Source organism: Heterocephalus glaber, unplaced genomic scaffold (genome assembly GCF_053883595.1).
Source record: "Heterocephalus glaber isolate CG9 unplaced genomic scaffold, H.glaber_assembly_v1.0 deba00000281, whole genome shotgun sequence".
NCBI classification, from domain to species: Eukaryota; Metazoa; Chordata; class Mammalia; order Rodentia; family Bathyergidae; genus Heterocephalus; species Heterocephalus glaber.
The window spans coordinates 6,758,454-6,778,986 of record NW_028258139.1 but is presented as its reverse complement, the minus strand read 5'-3'; the positions used below and the strand labels follow the sequence as shown (position 1 = coordinate 6,778,986).

The window sequence follows — 20,533 nt, the reverse complement described above, 5'->3', positions numbered from 1 at the left end:
CGTGAGAAAGTTTCCCAGGGTGTTCTAAGGGCTGGGAACCTGCTGGGTACTCAGACCTGCTGCACAGCTTTGTCACCTGGCCACTGGCTGGGCCATCCCTCAGCCCTCACTCCTTGTTCAGCTCCCTTTTCACCACCTGGCTCTTGCCCTTTGGGCAGCGTTCCCACATGCAGCTCCTGCCGCTTGGCTTCCTTCAGATTGTGAAACTTGTTTATTGCATGTATTTCACAGCAAGCTGTGGATCATGCATTTCCCATAAAGCCCTGCCCTTTCTGTTAGGGTGGATAATTAGTTCATAGGGTTTAATTTTACTGTAGGTCCTGCCAAAGCTTTGAATGCTGTCACTTTCTAGGGGTGGTTACCGGTCACTTGGAATTCTAATACGACAGACAGTAAAGTTCTTTTTTACCCTTGGGAATCAGATGTGGGTTTGTGGCACTCATTTGGAGTGGCTTTATTTACAAACTTGAAGATCAAAACAAGTGTATCTTGGATTTTATGACAGCATCTTGTTTAGGATCAAATGAGAATAAGCCAATTGCTACAGACTCTCCCCAGAGATCTCTCCCCACTGTCTGTTTCTAACACAGCCCATTCCTCAGTGCTGGGAGAAGAGAATTTTTAATGCTGGAGATTCGGGGCCTTGATACTAGTGCAGGGCCATCTTTCCTACCTAACTTCATGTATTCTTAATTGAAGTCCTTTGTCAGGTTAAAAATGCATAAGAATTTGTAGAAAACACCCTATTGGGGAAATATATTTTGCCTTCTTCAAAACTCAAATGTTGTTGAGCTAATAAACATTGAGTATATGGGGGCTAACAAGCCTTAGAGAGACCAGACCTCTAGTATTTGAGAGCTGCAATTCATCTTCTTCATCTTGTTATCTCTTTGCCCTTGCCTCAAGAAATCCACACTTCAAAGCAGAAAACTGATGAGGATTTGTTAACGGAGATTAAACAACCATAACATAGGATGCACTTTCTCTGCTTTGGCTCTGGAAGGTACTTGGTTACAAAGCTATGTAGATCCCTATTTCCACTGAGTTGAGAGGTCCTCTGAGGAAAGAGAGGAGACCCACAGGGCCCTGGAGAGAAAGAGGCAACTGTCTTGGAAAAGCTGGGTATGTGCCGGCTTAGCTCAAGATGGGGGGCAAATACAGCTCCTTTAGTCTTCATTGATTACTGCAGTATAATACTCAAAGATCCCATGCAGTATACAGTATTATATTTTTGGTGACGTACAATAAATAAAACACATGGAGGTAACTTTGACTTTCTCTTTGTGCCAGATACTCAAGAAAGTGGAGTCAGGCACTGTGTTTTGCTACATTGTCCTGCTGCACCCACTGATTGTATTGATGACTCTTACGGTCATTCACTTTTCTGAATAAAGTAAATTGTAACATATAAGAACGATTCTAAGATTGTGCTGCTATCGGACTTTGTTTCACGCAAGATTAGATGTTCTCTACTAATTGCTTTTGCATTCAATCTTATTGTAAATCTTTAATAATGATTTGGGCTCTCTTATTCATTCAGCTCATACTTGCTGAAGGAAGATGTGCCTGTATCAGGCAAGATAGTAGGTACTGGGCCACAGTGATGAACAAAATTGCTTTTATACTTAGTTTGGTCTGGTAAGAGGATAAATTTACAAGAGGATAAACTGAGGTGTGGGCAGAAAAATCTAGTATTCCTTTTATGTGTAGTTTCTACTTTATTCTTTAAAAATATATATTTTACTGTGTATTATTTGGCACATACAACATAATACAATGGTACAAGTATACATTTCAAAATGAATACACACATATTGGATAGGCAAATTCAATTGATTTTACTAATAAATGATTAAGATGAAGGAGATCTGAGCTGGACATAGTGATGTGCGTCTGTAATCCCAGCATTCTGGGAGGGTGAAGCAGGGGAATCAGAAGTTTTTGCCCAAACTGGCCAACTTAGCGACTTAGTGCTACCCTATCTGTGAATAAAAATTTTTTAAAAGGCCTGAGTTCAATCCCTAGTGCTGATAAAAGGAAGATAGACAGATGATAGATAGATAGATAGACAGGGAGTTGGAGATGTAGAGCAATGGAAGGCTAAGTTCAATCCTCAGTACTGGGGAAAGAAAAGATGGAGGTCCTTGTGCTGAAGGATGGTCAATAACTCCCCCAAATCAGTCACAAGATGAAAAGCCTTGGGATCATCTGGCTTAAAGTAAGAACAATGTCTACCAAGCTAGAAGGCTTGAAATACATGCTGCGATTCCCTTGCTTGTGTTTGCTTCTGTACCCTGGCATGTGCTGTTCTCTGTATTCATCCTTTCCAGCTTCTCCACCTGATTTGTCATTTGTTCATTTGCACTGTCCTCTCTCCCAGGTGCCTTCACAGCTCACATAAGCAGGGTGGAATGATGCTCCCATGTGCTTATTAGGTTCCTCAAGCAGGAATGTGATGGGACACTCAAGCTGCTGACTGCCAGGCCTGGCATTTCATGGCTGTGGGTGAGGATCATTTCACTGCTCTTTGCCAACGTTGTCTGTTTATTATTGTGAGCCTCTGTGAGGTTGTGTGTCTTTCCATTCTATGACAATTTCTAAACATCAGAGTGTCTATTTAAGGCTCTCAGATTCCAGTTCCCTTTAGTTCCCTGGAGGGAGTAGAAGGAAGCAGCTGGAAGGTCTGTGCAGGACACCCTCAGTCAAGGATGAGGTCAGAAGGAAGAGTTGTGGGCTGAGTACAAGGGCTCATGTGGAGCTAAGGGCAACTGGTTGCACAAAGCAGCATGCAGGTGAGTGGGAAAGTGTGTTCTACTCAGGAAATTTCTGGAAATAGTAAACTAACGGGAGGAGTTTAAATTCATTGGACAATACCAAAGGGGAATGAGTTTAGTTTGTATCTCTTTTTTGTTAAGCATATAGTATGCAGTGATGGTATTATTAAGATAACTTTTCAGTGGAATAAAATAGCATTTCTCTCTCTTGCCCTGTAAGGATTAGAAGAGTTTTAGCCACTCAAGCTATCAGGTAGAAAACTAGTTTTGCTTTTTCATTCCACTGAAGGGTTCTTCTGTATACTTTAGGACTCCAATTGTTTGCCCCAATTGGGCTCCTTAACTCTGGCACTCAGGCTTGATTCCTGGTCAACCGTTCAGGCAGCAGCTGCTCTCATCACCATGCTGTTTGTTTTTTCTCTGTTTGTGCTTTTGTGCTTGCTGTTCCTTATAAGCTTCTAGACTAACATCACTGAAGTACATGTTAGCTCTTTGTAAAATGCTGAGGAAGTTGACATGGTGTTGTGTGCATTATGGGAACTACTAAGACTTCCTTGCTCATTTGCGCCAGGGTCCTAGTGGCCTTTTTGTTTGGGTGAATGACACTTACCCAGCGAGGGTACCTGAAGGCCTCTTTCTTTGGGGGGGGGGCAACACCAGGACTTCAATTACTATGGCGACTGAGCCTCAAAAACAAGCAAAACAATATAAAACAACATGGGTGCATCATTGAGTTTTCCTATGCACTGTTTGGTCTCTCTGGCATATTTATTAGTCAGTGTAGGCTCTCTGTCTTAAAAACCATTCTAAACTTTCAGGGCCTGGATGCTGTAATGTCTCCTAAAAGGCTGATGTGTTTGGAGGTTGGGCCTGGTCAGAAGAGGAAGGTCTCTGGAGGTGGAACTTGGATAGGTGTATTCTTATTCCTAGCACATTCTCCTCCCCCAGCCCCCACTGCTTCCTGGCTACCATGGGTTGAGCAGCTGTCCTCCAACAGGCCCTTCCACCCTGCTGTTTCTGCCTTGGAGCCAGCTGACCATAACTGAACCCTCTGAAATCATGAGCCAACTATACCTTTCCTCCTTTAAGTTTCTAGGGTTAGGTATTTTGTCCCAGCTATGAGAAAGTGACTAATACAGGCACAGTGGTTCATTTAGCACAATATTTAGCTAAATGTAGGGATGATACGGAAAAATGGTGACGAGTGAAGATGTGGGTTGAGGGGTGGAAAGTGCTTGGTCCGCCTCCAGAGACTCAGCTCTCCTCAGCCATTATGAGGGCGGGGCTTCCCACCTCAGCACGGCTGGAAGTTCAGGTGAGTTGTTTATTTTTGTGGTGCTGTCTACTGCTGTGGAAGACATTTATCAGCCTCTACCACTAGACGTCTGGCCTCTTCCATTAGTGGCCAGTAGCACCTTGCCCTGTTATGAGGACTGGAAATGCCTCCAGTCATTGTCAGATGACTGCTGGGTAAAAGTCGCTCCTGAGAATCAGTGGTCTAGGGTTTTGGCAAACTCCCCAGCCCCTCTGCAGTGGACAGCAAGCTGGAGAGAGATAGCATGGAAAATGACACAGGAAGGATTGAGGGCAAGGGTCATAAATAGTGTCTCACTTCACCCACATCTGATTGCCAGACCCAAGCACATGACCCCACAAAGTAGTCTAGGAAATATGATAAAGCTGAAAAAAGGCTTGCATATTGGTGCAAGCCTGTAATTGCAGCTACTTAGGAGGCTGAGGCAGGAGGACCACAAGTTTGAGGCCAGCCTGGATGACTTGTAGACCTCGTCTCAAAAAAATAAATAAATAAAAAAGTGCTAGGGATATAGCTGAGTGCTCCCTGAGTTCAATCCCTAATATGAAGGGTGGTGGGGAGGCAGATATGGGAGTGGGGGCCCTAAAAGACATGAATAATATTTTAACTTAAAATCACAAGAGTAAACTGTACAATATATGAATGCTCCAACTATCAGAAAATTAGATCTTCATATAGTTCGGAGGTTTTCTTCCATGTAAATTTCAGCTGTAATTGGTTGTTATATTTTATATACATTGTGTGTGGACATACATGTGTATCCACACATATAAATGCTTTTTTCCACATAGTTTCTCTTTACAATGCAGTTATTAATAAAAGCAGCAGAAGCTGAAATGACATATAATATAATAAAAATAAAACAAACAAGTAGATCCTTTATGGCTGGAGCATACGTGGATATGTGTCTGCTTGCACCTCCTTGTAGGGAAGGTGTCGGACAGTTGTACAGGGAGAAGCTGGAGAAAGGGAGAAGTAGCTCCACTCTAGGATACAAATGCTCCAGGGCTGGAGTGCTCGCGTGTTTCCTTGTTCAGTGAAGATGGAACAGTGCGTCCACGAGGTAGCAACCTCTTCAACAGTGTGCATGTATCAGGAGAGAATTAGGCAACTAAATATGGCCTATCTGCTCATATGTATTATAACAATATATGTGGTACAGGCTGGAGTGGCTAGACATGGCCCTTAAAAACACAGGTCTAAATGTTGAAAAACTGACAACGTTTGCTCCCTATTAACTCCGTGCAGGCTGTGTTGTACTAGGTGCGCCTCGCTGAGGTGGGGGTTACAAAGGAAGTGGAAGTCATGGCCCATGTACTCAAGGAATTTACAGCCTAATAGATTATATACACATGCCAGTGTATATGGAACATTTTGGCTGACAGCCAGAGGTAGATCCGTTCACTTGTTCACTCTGTCATCCCACATTTTCCACTAAGTACTCACACCAGAAAAACCAAGATCATCTGAAAGAGTTCTTTCTTAAATAGATGAGTATTTTTGTGTCTTTTACCATAAATACCAGATCACTTAGATATGAGGTATAGGATTAAACTATTCAAAAAAGAAGATCAATTGAAATGCTTTTTGAATAAGTGAAATGTGTGGATTATCACTGTAAATACTTTTCCTTTTTTACTGCTTTCCTTTTTCATTACCAAGTCTACAAAGAGCCTCTATAAGTCAGATTTCTTCCAGAAACAGGTACCTTTAATCCGGCTCCTTTTGCCTGCATAACTATTGCTCAGGGCAGTGCTGGACCATGATCACGGGGCTGCCAAAACCCTGCCAGGGCCTGTGGCCATTTTGGTGGCATTCTGGGAAAACAGGTCTATGCTACCCTGGGGAAGGGGCTGTGCTTTTCCTGAAGGAGGGGATCTTTGCTGGAAGAGAATGCCTTTACACCTGCATTGGCAGTGGAGGATAATGCAGAGGCTTAAACCCTACATAATTTTGGGTCTTTATGTTCTTCACCTTTGTTAAAAAAGGAAAAAACTGAAAACCAAAACAACCACAAACCAACTTAGCTATATAAGAACTACTTCCGGTTTCCCTTTCCCACTTCCTATGCTAACCCTGGCAGTTACTGGAGAATTGGTAGAGGTCACAGGCAGTTTTTCTGAGGCTGAGGCTTCCCCATCCAATGCAGACCACCAGAGCTGCAGGGCCTTTGTGGACCAAGGTCACCAGGCAGGGAGAGGTTTTAAGTGCATTTGGTTATTTTCATTTGAACTGATGTTGGAGGAAAAGGTCCAAATGAGATAATATAATACCTGTCCAGGTAAACATTGGCTGAAACCTTTTTTTTTTTATTTTTAGAGTATGAATGGCTTCATTTCCCAGGCTTCCTGTGATGTCTGAACTTTCTGTGTAAACTCACCAGTTCCCAAAGAGGTAACTGAAAAATAATCCAAAATAGGCCTCCTTAAATAAACCAGCAAGTACTTTTGGGCATACATCCTTATCTTATTTCATTTTAGTTAAATAATGTTCTATTTTCTTAACAGCTGTGGTCTTGTGGGAAAAGCTGACATTTACTGAGTTCCTGGTTTTCTACAATGCACCATTACATGCATTATATTGTTAAAATCTCATAAGAAAACCAGAGGAACAAGTACTTTTTAATATTTCTATTGTGTAGATGAAGAAACTAGGCCTTAAAGGCTTTAGAATAAATTGCCCAATATTACAAAGCCAGTGTGCCTAGAACCTAGGTGTATATACTCTGAGGTTGACTCTGAACGTTCACAGAGCTAATGTTCTAGTGAGCTGATTTTCCAAATTAATGAGGTGAAAGAATAGCTTAGTAATTGTTTAGTACAGTAAATTGGTTTCCCCATGCCCCCTTCTTCTCAGGTTTCAAACAAACATATTTTAGATGTATCTAATAAGTATTTTTGTTTCTAAGAAGTCCTAGCTGTCTGATGTATGTTTAGATTTACAGTGGCACCTCAGTTGTTGAACAGCTCCAAGATCGAACTTTCCACTAACAGCAAAGTTCGAAAAGAATCCGCTTGGTGTTCATAATTTTGCTCTATAGTTGCATTGAAAATCCAACTTGAAAAAACCTATTGTGGCCAAGGGTGAGTCACGCCTTGTGTCTCATCTTGGACACAAAGAGGTGACACTTCAGTGTAAGCACCGCTCATGCCCAGACAGCATATAGTGCTTATGTTAGTGCATAAAACATCATTGGCCCTTTCTTTTTTGTGCTTTATTTACATTAAATATCATAACCATGGCTCTAAAGAAAGTTTGTGACACCAGCAGTAAAGCTAAGAGGGAAACTGTGAGAACCACAATAGAGTTAAAGAAAGAAATCATTGTGAAATTTGTTAAAGTCCTGGAAAAATGAATTCATAAGTAATTTTGGGGTCTCAGAAGCAATGATTTGGTTTTCCAGTATTTCTTATGGGAAAAATATGTTCAGTTCTCGAACTTTTTGGTGTTTGAATACAAATTTGAAACGCGCTGAGTTTGACAGTGACGTACCATTTTATTTTCCTTTTCCTGAGGCCCCTCATGTATTAATCTTAGTACACGAAGGGATCCCAGGCCTTGTGCATTTTCTCCTGGAATCACAGACTTGCATCTTATCTGAGTCAGTCAGGGCCCACAGTCAGGGCAAAACCAAGGACATGCCCAGAAATAAGACCCTCACTGGAAGCTGGGTGCTCTGGACTGCAATTGTGTCCCCTTGAATTCATATGTCAAAGCCCTGATCGCCAGGTTGCATGGTATTTGGAGATAGAATCTTCGAGAAATAATGAGATTTAGACGAGGTCTTGAGGGTGGAGCCCTCGTGATGGGATTAGTGCCCTCATAAGGCGAGACAGACAGAAGAGAGCTGGGTTTCTGCCTCTGCTTTTTGCCATGCAAAGATACAAGAAGTTCAACATCTGCCAACTAGAAAGAAAGCCTGCACTAGCCACTGAAACTACTAAATCTCGACCTGTCTAGCTTCCAGGACTGTGAGAAATAAATGTTAGTTATTAAAGCCTTCCAGTCTATAGTAGTATGTTATAGCAGCCCAATTTGAGTAGAACAGTGCATATTTGAGGTTGGTTATGTCTATAGTCAATTAGTTTAGCCACATTAACTATGTGACTCTAGGCAAAGTATTTACTTTTTTTCTTTCCTTAAATTCTTTTATTGGTACATTGTAGGTATACAACACATTTACATTTCTTATTGGGAATTGTACCTTTACATGATGCATTTTGGTTCTTATTTTTTCCCTATTCCCGGCCCTCCCTTCACTCCCCCACCCTTCCCTATTTACAAAGACTTTGTTTCCATTTTTTCCATTTCTCATCATTTTTCCTTTCCCTTCTTTCCTTTCCCCTACCCCTCCCACTTCCCCTACCCCTTTGGACCTTTTCTTCCTATCTCGCACTATCAATTATTCATTCTAATCATTAGTACATTTTAGGTATACAGTGTAATGACATTCATCATTGGAAATTAGGCAAAGTATTTATTATACTTGACCTCTGTGTCTTTATCTGTTAAGTGGGGATAACGGTGCTTATTAAGAGGGTCGTAACAATAAAATAATTCAAGAGTATTTTGGAGATGACCAATCTCAGTACAGTGTGAGTCAAATCAGACTTCATCCCCAAGGAGTCATTCATTTATCATGGTGGTCTCCTGGTCAGATGTGGACAACTTTCAACTCCAAGTTTTAGTGAATCTAACCAAAGTTGGGGGCTTTTTGGGGAGAGGAACAAAAGTATAGAAAGAAAATGTCTACTTGTTTTACTTTTCCAGTTTCATAATGAAGTGGAGTTACAGCTTGGGAGAACTACTCAAAATACAATTTGGTACTTTTGCCATTCTTTAGGGACCAAATGAAATACTGTGGAATACTTTCTTGGTGGGATTTTAGTTTTCCTATTAAATCTTACATGGATAAAGTCACAAATCAAAGTATGAAAGAGCCAGATGGGCTATTTTGAAATCTCTGTAGCTCAGAAGCGCCTTTGTTCTCAAAATGATCTAGATCATTGGTTAACAGAGATAAGGCCTTTGAGTATTTTCAGTAGTTTGAAGGAACTCAGCCACATAAATTATTTTGCCTCAACAAAACAGATTTGTGAATTCAGTTTTCCATATAGACCTGCTCCTACAGAAGGTAATTTCTGTTTCTCCATGGTGCCAGAAATTCTGCTATAGCTAAAATAAAAAAAGAGATTTTTTTTTAATCCTTTGAGTTAACATATCAGTATATGTGGATGAATGAATTCCTGTGCTCAAGTTTTTTGTTTTGTGTTTTTTAAAAAAGTAAAACTCCTTGAAACAGTGCCACACACTGCTATGGCTGGACAGTGGAGCAGTTGGGATTACTGGTCTTTAGGAAAGGAGGGAAGGATCACTCTTCATGTTGCAGTCTAGTAGCTGTAAAATGTTTGTGAAACACATCTGTGGCCAGGTGGCAAGTACTGTACACAGGAAAATGCCCATGCTGCTGCACACCTGTTTGGAGTTCTATGAAGTAATGCTGCATAGGGTATACTTAAGACAGAGGCCTGAAATACTGATATACTTCTCAAGGAGTGGTAAGAATTTGTGAAGCCCCATTATATTGATTAAAAACAAGCCAATCTACTGCTCTGCTCTGTGGCTGTAGACCTCCCTGAGTGGGCTCAAAGGCTAGGGCTTTGGCATCTGTAAGCTGAGGTGTTCCTTCTCCTGAGTCAGTGAACAGTCACACCCAGGGTCACACTGGGGTACCCTCAGGTGGATTCACTGTCCTCTAGTGCCTATGCTGGGTGCATAACCTATTATTTCCCCTCTTCTGACCCCTGTGTTCCCACAATGGGACCCTAGAATTGGTTCAGTTAATTCTAAACAACACATTCAGAGTTGTTTGAGATGCTTATTGATAAACGCAGGGAGGTTTTCCTTGGAATTGCTGTTTATTCACGTGAACAAGTCTGAGAGGTGCTAAGTGTTTGTGGGAGCACCGCGCAGTGAGCCCCTGCTCCTTCCTGGACACTCCAGCTGGCTCTGCATGGGTCCTGCTCACGGTCCTCTTAGCACACTGCATCCGGTCCAGCCCACACAGTTCCAATAACATCACCAGTAGCCCCCGGCCAAATTCTGTGTGTGCCACAAGGAAGTGACCTCCTGTCACTACCTCACACCCACCTTGTAAAAGCAGGTCCAGAGGCGGTGTGGTGTGAGAAAGGATAGACAAAAAGCGACGGCAGGCGACTGCTTGGTGGATCGGGAAGTGTATTTTATTCTGGAGAAAGAGGGAGAGAGACCCTTGGGCAGCCTGCCTCCTTGAGGAGTCCCAACTTCCTGCCCCTGGCGGCCTGCGTAGACCGGTGTCCCCCGGGGAGCAGGACGGGGCCCTGATTCAGGGTTGGGAGGCGCTGAAGTCAGCGCCCGGCCGGGGGCGGGGCTGAGGGGCGGGGCCCGAGGCTGCCGGCCGCTGGTGACAGAGGGCGGCCACACGCCCCAGCCGCCGGGGTCGGGCAGGCCAGCCTCCGCGAACGGCCGCCTCTTGCCCCGGCCAGCTACTTGTCGCGGGTCCCCTCACAACCCCAGATCCTCCAGCCAGGCAGGGAGGTGCTGCTCCGGCCTCTGCCCTCTGTGCCTGCAAACAGGCCCTGCACTTTCCCCTCGTGGGTTTTAAAGACTGGCCTCCTTCGCTGTGCTTTTCTTGCCAGTGGCTTCCCAACCCCAGCTCAGGTTCTCCGGACTAATTGCAAACAGTTTACAGGATTGAGACTTTCAAGCGTGTTTTCCAGGCAGAGCGGGGCTCTCCCTGCACGGCTCAGCTTTCCGAGGACCCTGGGGCAGGGACTGGGGGAGGGGAGGGGGAGGAGAGAAGAAAGGGGAGGGGCGAGGAGGGGGTGGGGGGAGGCGGCGTGGACGACGGGGCCGGCGCGGGATCCGCTTCCGGTCTCTTCATTCCCACCAGCCTCGCCTGCTCGGCACGCATCTGTTTTCATTTTCTCAGTGTTTAAACTTGATTCGCTCCCCGCCTCCGAGTCCTCCCACCACTCCCATGAAAGACAGAAGATGGATTTCATCTGCGTCCTGGAAGAGGGCAAGGAGCACTCAGTGACTGGGAACACCAGGGGAAGACGGCCAAGTGTGCACGGTGGCCGGCGTCTCTGGAGAAAAATAGAGCAGTGTTACATGTTTTAATTAGAAATCCAACAGAAAGTTCCAGCATTCTTTTACTCTTTAAAACAAGTTTCACCAATGATATGTGAGACTCATGAACTAAAAGGTTTCTCAGCGGCGGTACTTTTCCTCCTTGGATTCGTTTACTTTTTGTTGTTGTTTTTTAGGACTGATCAGCGGTGAAGTCATGAGCTGCTTGGTACATCTCCTTGTACTTCAGAATTTAGAAGTTTAGAAATGACAGTAATCCCATTTACTCCACATGTGTACTGTACATAATCACCCACTCCACCCAGATCATCTATGTAAATTCTCGGTGCGGGTAGCCTATGTACTGTACCTACATCCGCGTCTGTATATGCAATACATGTTGCACAACGTTCCTCACATTTGCTTTTTAAGTTGGGTATCTGCTGGAAGAGGACGGAGGGAAGAGAAAGGCATCAGGGTGGCCCACAATGGCTGCCTCTCACACCAAGCCCCTCACACCAAGCCCCTCACATACAACCATGGCTCTCTAAAGAGCCTGTCCAGCGTGTCCCCTCAGTAGTACCTCTGAAAATGGAAACCAAGAGTCAGAATTTACCCTCAACCTCCCTTTCCTTTGTCTTCATTCTCCTTTGTATTAAAAATCACTTGAAATAATCAGCCAACATTTTTTCTGGCAATGGGAGGAAAACAGAATGGGCCATTATAGAACTAAGGAAGAAAACAATCTTTGTGACTCCTCTTTCATTTTCATCTAAAGAAGGAAGCCATTGAAAATGTTAATATGGTCATCAAGAGAGCTGCCTGCCTGTGGAGCTTCTCAGTATCTGCTTGCAAGGTGGCCCAGGGCTTAATTCCCCCCACCCCAACCCTACCCCCCGTGAAGTAAATCTCTCTGGTGGACTTCCCTTCACTATGAACAACACTTGGGGAGGCCAAAGCTGCTATCAATGCAACACCTTCACTGACACTTTGAAAGGACAAGAAAGGAAGATTCAGAACAACAGGGAAAGTAAGCAAGGGAAACGTTTCTCAATGGGAAGACTGTTTTCAATATGGTGACCCTTGCCTCTACAGAAGGGAGGCACAGCGTGGTGTTTGTGATGGAGAAACACTGCACCTTTATGCAGAGCTTGGGAAGTTAAGGGTCTGAGATTTATGGAAGCAACAAGGGACTTTTAAGAAGAAGCAGCGTCCCCTTTGCCAGGCTCCAGGTGCAGGGGCAGGGAGGAGAGGGCTAGGCAGAGACCCAGCGCCTGGAAGTCAGGGTTAGGCATGTTCGCTCATGGCGGGCCTCATCCAACCCTCTGGGTACTGGAATGCGGACACAGGGAGGAGTCCAGGGCTCTACTTGGGGAGCACATTCTAGCTGTTCAAAACCAGAGTTGGAATAGGAAGCATTTGAAAGGTCCTAGGACTCTGGAGACAAACCTTGAAGTGTTAATACTATTGACAGCAGCAATCTTGTCACTCCTCTGTCCTGGGTCTCTGTCTCCCTCTACCTCTCCCTTGGTCTCAGCAAAAAGAAAATCAGCATGGGATAGGGGATCCAGATAACGACTACCCTCAGAGATGCTTAGACAAAGTATTGAATCTCTGGGCTGTGTTTGGGGTCAGATTGCCCAGATTTCGACTCTGACATAGCTGTATGGCCATGAGTGAGGTATTTAACTTTTCTGTGCCTTTGTTTTTTGGGTATAAAATGGGCATAGTGAAAGTACCTACCTCATTGGGTTGCTGTGAGGACTAAATGGGAAAATGCACTTTCCTTAGTGAGAATTCTTGCTTACAGACATCCTAGTTGACCATGGCTTATTTGAGCAAGGATTGAGTGTATTAGAAGGATACCATAGCATAGCTGGAAAAGTACATTTAAAAATGGGCAGGAATCAGAGGAGGGGTGGACTTTGGCACCCCCACACCCCAGCTCTGATTGAGTGTCCCCTGCTGCAGCAGGACTTGATTCCATCGAGATTGCATGGAAGGCTCACTAACTCTGAAATGGGACTGTCTCCTCCAAATGCAAAGGTCCATCTGAAGGCTAGGATACAACCCCCCAGGGGGTATTTGAGGGAAAATGGAACTCATTCCTCCAAGCAGTCCAGGGATTCAGATGCCCAGCTACTAATCAATGGACAGTGTCCAATATGATTTATACAGTGTGTAGGATCATGCTTGATAAGGAGCAAGCACTCGCTAAAACTGATTGTTACAGTGATTCACTTTTGCATTCTGTGAAGGGATTGAGAGCATACCTGAGTGGAAGGGCATACCTCTATCAAAGATCTAGTCTGATACCTGGCATGTAGCAATATGTGCTAAATGTGCTAGTGGATAGTATTAGAAAAATAGGCAACTGATATTCATGAACAAATTTAAATATTTTAGTCTTATCAGTATCTTCAGTGCCCTTCCCTGTAAATCATTTTTTAAAATCACTGTAAAAGGAACAATCAGCCAAAGTTCTTTTCCTTGCCTAACTTTCCCACTTCACTATCAACATATCCTTGTGTCATTCTAGTTTCTCACAACAAACAATACTTAGACACAGGTGAGTTTTCTCTGAAAGAGAAGTTCTAATAAAAAAAGTCCATGTGACACAGACCACAGCATTTATTCATTTTCTAAATCTTGGGAAAATGTTTAATTTTAACTCAGAGAAATGTATACTGTCTTGGCAAAAATGTACATGATGTCACTTTGCAGATTTTGAACAAAATGGAGCTCTGTATGCCAGCGATCTTCAGTTTTAGATGAGAATAAATTCAGGATTAAAGATTTGAGGTATTTCATTGTCTCTTTATGAAAAATGTAGCCTGTTCTAGGCAGGGATTAAGATCCAGAGGAGAAAAACCTGCATTTAATGTATGCTTTTCTCTCTCTGAGAGGGTGTATGTTTCTATATAAGGAAACCAGACAATTCACAAAGTCCCGCTATTGCACGTTTCCATAGCAATCTGTACTTTCTATTTCTCCTGCTATTATTTAATACATTATTTGTTTAATGTCTGCTCTCCCTTGTAGAATCCAGGAGGACAGAAGCTTTTGCTATTTTGTGTGCCAGGGTTTCCCAGGACCCACCAGTGGGTCAGTGCTTGGACTTTGAGCAGAGCGATCTGGATGAGGTGCCTGGTTGGCACCTTGCTGTGTTTTGCGTCCCAGTGCTCTGTACATCTCTGTTTGATCATCTTTAAAGCTGGGGTGGTAAAGTCATCTGCCTCAAAAAGGATTGTGAAGTTAAAGGAGGTAATGCCTGGAAATAACCCAGGGTACTTCAAGGGCTGTAGTAAATATCAGCAGCAAGTCAGCAAGGGCCATAAGGTCAAGAGGTACATGCTGACCACTGAGTAGCAGGTAATTTGGTCTTCAATGAATTATCCACCTACCCCAAAGATGGAAAACTGGAAAGTTATTCAAAACCAACTAAACAGCAAGACTTTTTGCAAGATGCCCATTAGAATACAAACCCAAAACACTTTTGATTTAGGATGCATTCTGGAACCAAGGTGAAGGAAAAGATGTGAAATTTCTTGTGAAATATATGAGTTTGGGGGCCGGGGATTTAGCTCAGTGGTTTCACTGCCTGCTGCGCAAGCTCAAGGACCTGAGTTCGATCCCAGGTACCAAAAGAAAAAAAAGAAAGATATGAGTTTGGAGGTGGCTTTCACTTCCCATTGGGTCACAGGTTTGTTTATAGTGCTCACCTGGAGGCAAGCCAGCCATTCCAGTGTTTCTGAATGACCGATTTTGCCCACTTGGGATGGGGGTTTCTGGACATTGACTGTAATATGGGGCTGAGGATGACGAAGATGTTAAAGAGAAAGCTGACATTCTTTGTATTCTGCTCTGGCAACTGCTTCCTCCAGTGCCATGCTGCCAGGTGTCAGTCATCACTTTTCCAAAATGGAGTTAGGTTAAGATAAGTGTACAGTACTGAATCCCTTTTAACAGTACTGAGACCATTTAAGAGCCTGAATAAGGTTTCATAAGTGAGTATGTTTGCATCTGAGGCCCTGTGTCTGTCCACCGCTAAACCCAGGTTCTGGTGTTCAGAGTTTGATTTCTCAACAACAGGTTCTATTTGGGATATACATGCCATTTTCACTGAAACAAAAGTTGGTGGGAGAGTTAGACCAATGGATGAGAGCCTCTGGTACAGTTTATGGGTAACCAGTAGCACAGTAAAGTTGCAAAGTAATGCAGGTGGAAGTGAAGTAGGTTGGATATTTCTTATTTCTGTGACTCTAATCTTGTACCTGTGCTCATATGCACTTGGCTTCCATGTCCATTCTTTCATAGGTGCTCTGTGGGTTTGATCTGCCTGAAGGTCTGGGTCTTCCTTCCTTTTTGCTGCTACTTGCTCCTGTGACTCTTTCATTGGCCAGGCTAAGAGAGATACTTCCTCAACTGGCTCAGTTTCAACATTGTCCACTATTTCCTTTGCATTTTGAGTATAGGAAGAAGTAAGCCTGGCATCTCCGAAAGCCCATTCTAGGACAAAAAGTTCACTGACTCATGTCTAATGATTAAGAATGTGCTATAAAAAAGTCTTTTGGGAGAGAGACAAGGGATGGTGATCCGTTGGCACTGTTCAGTATGGTAGCTTCATGGCACAAACATCCAGGAGGAAACCACAGTATTGAACACAATGGGCTGGACCACAGACCACAAGCCAGAATAGACGGGCCACCACTTCCTAATGACAGTGGCTATGCTGGCTGTAACTGTCAAAGAGGCAGCTCAAAACAAAAACGTGGGCTTCACCTGGGCTTTAGCTTGTGCAAAACGCCGAGCATTTGGAGCCTCTAGCCCCTTGGTTACACATTTCTCCTGGAAACTGCTGTTCAAATGTGGCAGAGAAGACAAGAGAGCGCCCTGTGTTTTACACTGCACAGCTTATTACCCAGGACAAGAACAAAGTAGCAAGGGCAATGAAGAGGACACCTCAAAGTATTTTTTCTTTGTCATGAAAGCATGCTTTCTCCGTGTTTCATTCTAGTTTTGAATTAGCCTCTGGAATACACTGATGCAACTTCCTATTTACATGCACATAATCAGAGTGCTTTGCCCGCTCTTGCTCTTGAAAAGGGCCTCACTCATACATTGTGGCATAATGAAAGCATTCCTTATCTATTATCACCTAGGCACTAATTTAGTGTCTCTGTGCAATTAGATTTGGCTTCAAATGGAATTCATTTCTCAGCAGGATTACTCAGTGAATTACTTTATTGTCTCTTTGTTCCCTTGGGGTCCTTTCAGACAAATGGGGGAAATGCTGCTGCTGAGCCAATCCGCAGTGACTGATGGTGTCCTCTGGGCCTTGGTTACCAGGGCTAGTTCCTTTCCTATCGCTTGACAGCAAAACGTGAGGAAGAGAAACCCAAGCTGGTCGTTTTTCAGTGAAGACCCCCTGAGACTGTGGAAATGAATGCTCAGTAGCCAGTACTTCTTCCCCATCACCCAATCCAGTAGCTGGGAGCTATGGAACATTTTTTTTTTTTTTTTTTGCGTCTATTGCAAGAATATTTGAGCATCAAGCATTCTTTTAAAATTAGAGACAGAGAGCATTGTTAATAATATAACTGTGGTTCTCAAACACCTGCTCACCCTCCCACACCATGCGTGCATGTACAAGTACATTCTTCAGCAAGTACAGGTCTATTTCCCAATCGCTTTAACAGGTAAAAACTGGCAGAATTTCCTGGCCGAACATGCACTTTAATTGTCCTTCTAGCTGATACCTGTTCTGAGCCACTCCAAGTTGATTTCTTGTAAAGCTCTCCTATGATCATCCAACTAGGAAGCATTCCAGTGGGCTTGCTTTGAAAGCTGCGTGGTTGCGCAGATCATAAAGAAGAAATTGGAGAATTACAGACGCAATCAGAGGAAGCACCACGTGGTCGCCATCGGCTTCCCAATGACCCTGAGTGGAACAGGTGTATGTAAAGGTGACTCTTAACTCCAGGGCAACTGTGCCCTGGAGAGCTGCAAGTTGGAGCTTGCAGGGAGATTTTCAAGAGTGAGGTATAAAATTCCAAAGATTTGAGTTCGGTTGAAGATAAGCACCCACACGTTTGGTTTTCAGCACCAACCTGTCTAAAACATCTCCCAGAGCCTGTTAAAATGAACTGGAGATCTTGCAGCAAGTCCATTTCTCCTGAGGCTTTTGCTGTTTCCTGTCAGCGTCAGCCCAGAATAGCCTTGCCACATTTGAGCCAAAGACGGAAAAGTAATGAAACAGCCTTCTCACTTTCTATTGTTTGGTGTTCAAAGGCTGTGATTATTGGATGCCCCTGAGTGCTGTATACACAGATCTATCAATAGAGATGTTCAGGTATCCAGATTACTCTTTGGTTTTGGAAATCGGCAAAAGCAGGGTAGGAGTGAGCTCTCATTTCACTCAGCAGCTTTACCAGACAGCTACTTCCTGCTTCATACTCGTTGGCATTCTGAACATTGTGGACTGGCCTTGGTGCCGGAGGCCCCATTTTCCAGGAGTTGATAGAATGGTTTACTGACCAGTAAATCTGAGTTAGTGTCCTTCCTGCAGGCTGCACAGACAGGCAGCGCTGAGGTAGTGGTGGTGGTGTGGGGCAGGGTGTTTGGCCTGTCAGCGTCACTGTAGGTTAGGAGCAAAGGGTGTCAGCTCTTTCCAAACTCCATGATGCTCTTGAATAGCATATGAAGACTTGCGTCGGGCTGCTTCTTTCACAGAAGCTAATAAGGAATCAGCTGCTTACGTTTGAAGCAAACCTGTATGCCTTTTGCTCCCTGGGAAGCGAGAAACCACTATACTTGGCATGCTCTGCTCCTAGGACCTCTGCACAGAGGAGCCTCTAGGGGGTGGGGTGGGTAGGAAGGCCATGGAAACAAGACCTTTTGGAGGACAACAGTGCTGCTTCTCTGGGTGTCCTTGTATGGGGGCAACTTCTTTTGGTGGGAGTGTGGCAGCTTGTGCCTGGGTAATGGAAATGAACTTTCCTCTAAGTCCTCTTTCATGGTCCGTCTGATTTTCAAAATCCAGAAAGACTGGCAAGCAAATTGTTCAGTCATTTCCTGCATCTTCTCAGCACCTTTGTCTATTACTCATTTTAATGGAACTTCAAAGCAATTTGGGAATGAGTTTCCACAGGGGCCACGTTGGACAACAGAATTCGCTCTGCTGGGCTTTCCTGGCAAGGCTTGTCCTTTCCAGGGACAGGCGCCTTTGAAGGAAGCCTCCTGTTGGGGACTGACGATTCGCTCCAGGGCTGCCTCTGTGAGGCCGGGTCACTCGCTGTCTCCTGGCACACCAGGAAACCTGCTCCTGCTGACGCCAGAGTGGAGTTGTCTGGAGAAACCTAGCGGGTGGAGCTGTGGCAGGGGGTGGGCAGGTTGGGCTGTGGCTTCACCCCTGCCTCCCCGAGGGACACTGGCTTATAGGTAGTCAGGGAGTCAGGGTCCTGTGGCAGTGCGGAGAACAAGGTCTCCCAGTGAGGCAGTCCTCATTGTGGAGAAGTGTCATGCTGTCTGAAGTGGAGTGATACAGGACATTGGGAAATAGCTGAAGGGAAGATCAAAGCCTGTGAATTTAATTACCCAATCCCACCTAATTAGCTGTGGCTAGGCTGCTCCATCTTCCCTGTGGAGGATTATTGATGGGCTGCTGCCCTTTGTCCTGTTTGCCCTGAGGCCAGCTGCACCCTGGCAGCAAGTGTTCAGATATCTGCAGATGAGAATTAATGACAGTCAGCAGTTTGGGGTTCAGTTTGGAGCAAAGAGCCTAGGACAGGAATAGTGGGGACAGAAGCACACACTAGTGAACAAAAGTCAAGATCCATTTACACTGGTGAACAAAAGTTACCATGTTTCAGACTCTGAGGTGCCTCCAGGGAAGGACACTCTTTAACAGAGTTGGCTGGGGCATGGGGTGCATACATGGGGTAGAGGGCTACAGCTTTCTTAGGTGGGGGTTTGGGTTGCAGTCCAGGTTTGGTTTCCCTGGGGGCAAAGCTGCCCTATGGGTTGGACTTGAGTGATGTCCTGGGTTTGCCTGCTTTGCAGAGGTGCTGACCCCACCTTGGGGCAGAGGAAACGTCCCTGGGAGGCTGCAGGCCAGGGCCCCTCCTGTCCTGGTGGAGTCAACATCCTGTGTTTTATAAATGACCTGGATAAAACATATCTTTCATCCAACTTCCATAAGAGAACTAGTTTTAGAAGCTGGAGCGTCATTCTGACTGATCTGCTCCTCAAATATTGCCTAGCGTGTTGATGAATGAGCAAAAAGACTTGCACAAAATGATTCTTTTTATATTTTTTGGTTAATGACTATTTGTAAGAAAATACCAGCTGTTTTGTTTTGCGCCAGTGTGGACATAACTTGGCAGTAGTATGCATATTTAGAACTCCTCACATGTGTGGATCTCTTCTGGGCACGTGTCTGGGTTTCATGTGTCCCCAGACGCTGCTTGCTCCATGGTGCTGGCCACTCTGTGAGAAACGAGGGATGCCAGATACTTACAAGTGAACCCGAGCCTCCCACCTCCAGCTATATGGGTGAACTGATGATGTGTGGGATTCAATTTTCTGGATAATTCTCAATAGTTTTCTTCAGGGACCATATCCTACCCTTCCCTCTTCCCCCCTCCCCCTTTTGAGGGGTTTTCTTGAGTTTCATTTCGATGCTATTGCTGTAGTTTTCTTTCTCTCTACTTGAATTACTTTCCTTAGATAATATCTTCAGTTTCCTCTTTTTTCTTTCTTTTCTTTTTTACGTATTTTAAGTCTTATGCTTTTATATTCAAAAATATTTAATTTTTTTCCTGCATTCATTTTATTTGTCACGGACATCTCATGGCTCTGGGAGTCCAGTGGGTGACAGGGGCCAGCTCATCCTCCTAGTGTACTTGGGGAGGTGGGGACAGAGGCCCCCTCCGCAGATGCAGCTAGGGTTGGGGGTCTTCTAACACACAGAAACTGCATATAGATGAGTAACATCCTCAGCAGACCTTTCAGAAATGCTGATCTGTCTCTGGGATTCTTGCTGTAATTGAGTGATTATTTTCTAGGCTGCATTATTCTTCAAATTAGCATTCTGGATGTTTTCTGTTTATTTTCCAGAGAATGTTGCTAGCCTCTTGCTTAGTCTGTTTTCTGTTTCTCTGATTGAATGCCACAGACTGGAAAATTTATAAAAAGTTAAAGGTTCATTCAGCTCATGGTTCTGGAGGTCCAGGTCAAGGGGCCGTGTCTGGTGGGGGTTTCCTTGCTGGTGGGGGCTCTCAGCAGAGTTACGTGCATGCCATGGCAAGGCAGTGAGCTTGCTAAGTTGGGTCTC

The 20,533-nt window shown here is 44.4% G+C and overlaps 1 long non-coding RNA gene across 2 annotated transcripts in view; it reads left to right on the top strand.

The window, feature by feature from the left end:
* The first annotated feature begins 2,430 nt into the window (after positions 1 to 2,430).
* LOC147830198 (uncharacterized) overlaps positions 2,431 to 20,533 on the top strand; it is a 112,013-nt gene continuing 93,910 nt past the window's right edge. Inside the window, exons 1-2 of one of the 2 annotated variants that reach the window (XR_015440706.1) lie at positions 2,431 to 2,792; positions 6,409 to 6,483. This is a non-coding gene — a long non-coding RNA (uncharacterized LOC147830198). The remainder of the gene's footprint in view (positions 2,793 to 6,408; positions 6,484 to 20,533) is intronic. The other variant, XR_015440705.1, reaches the window with a different exon arrangement.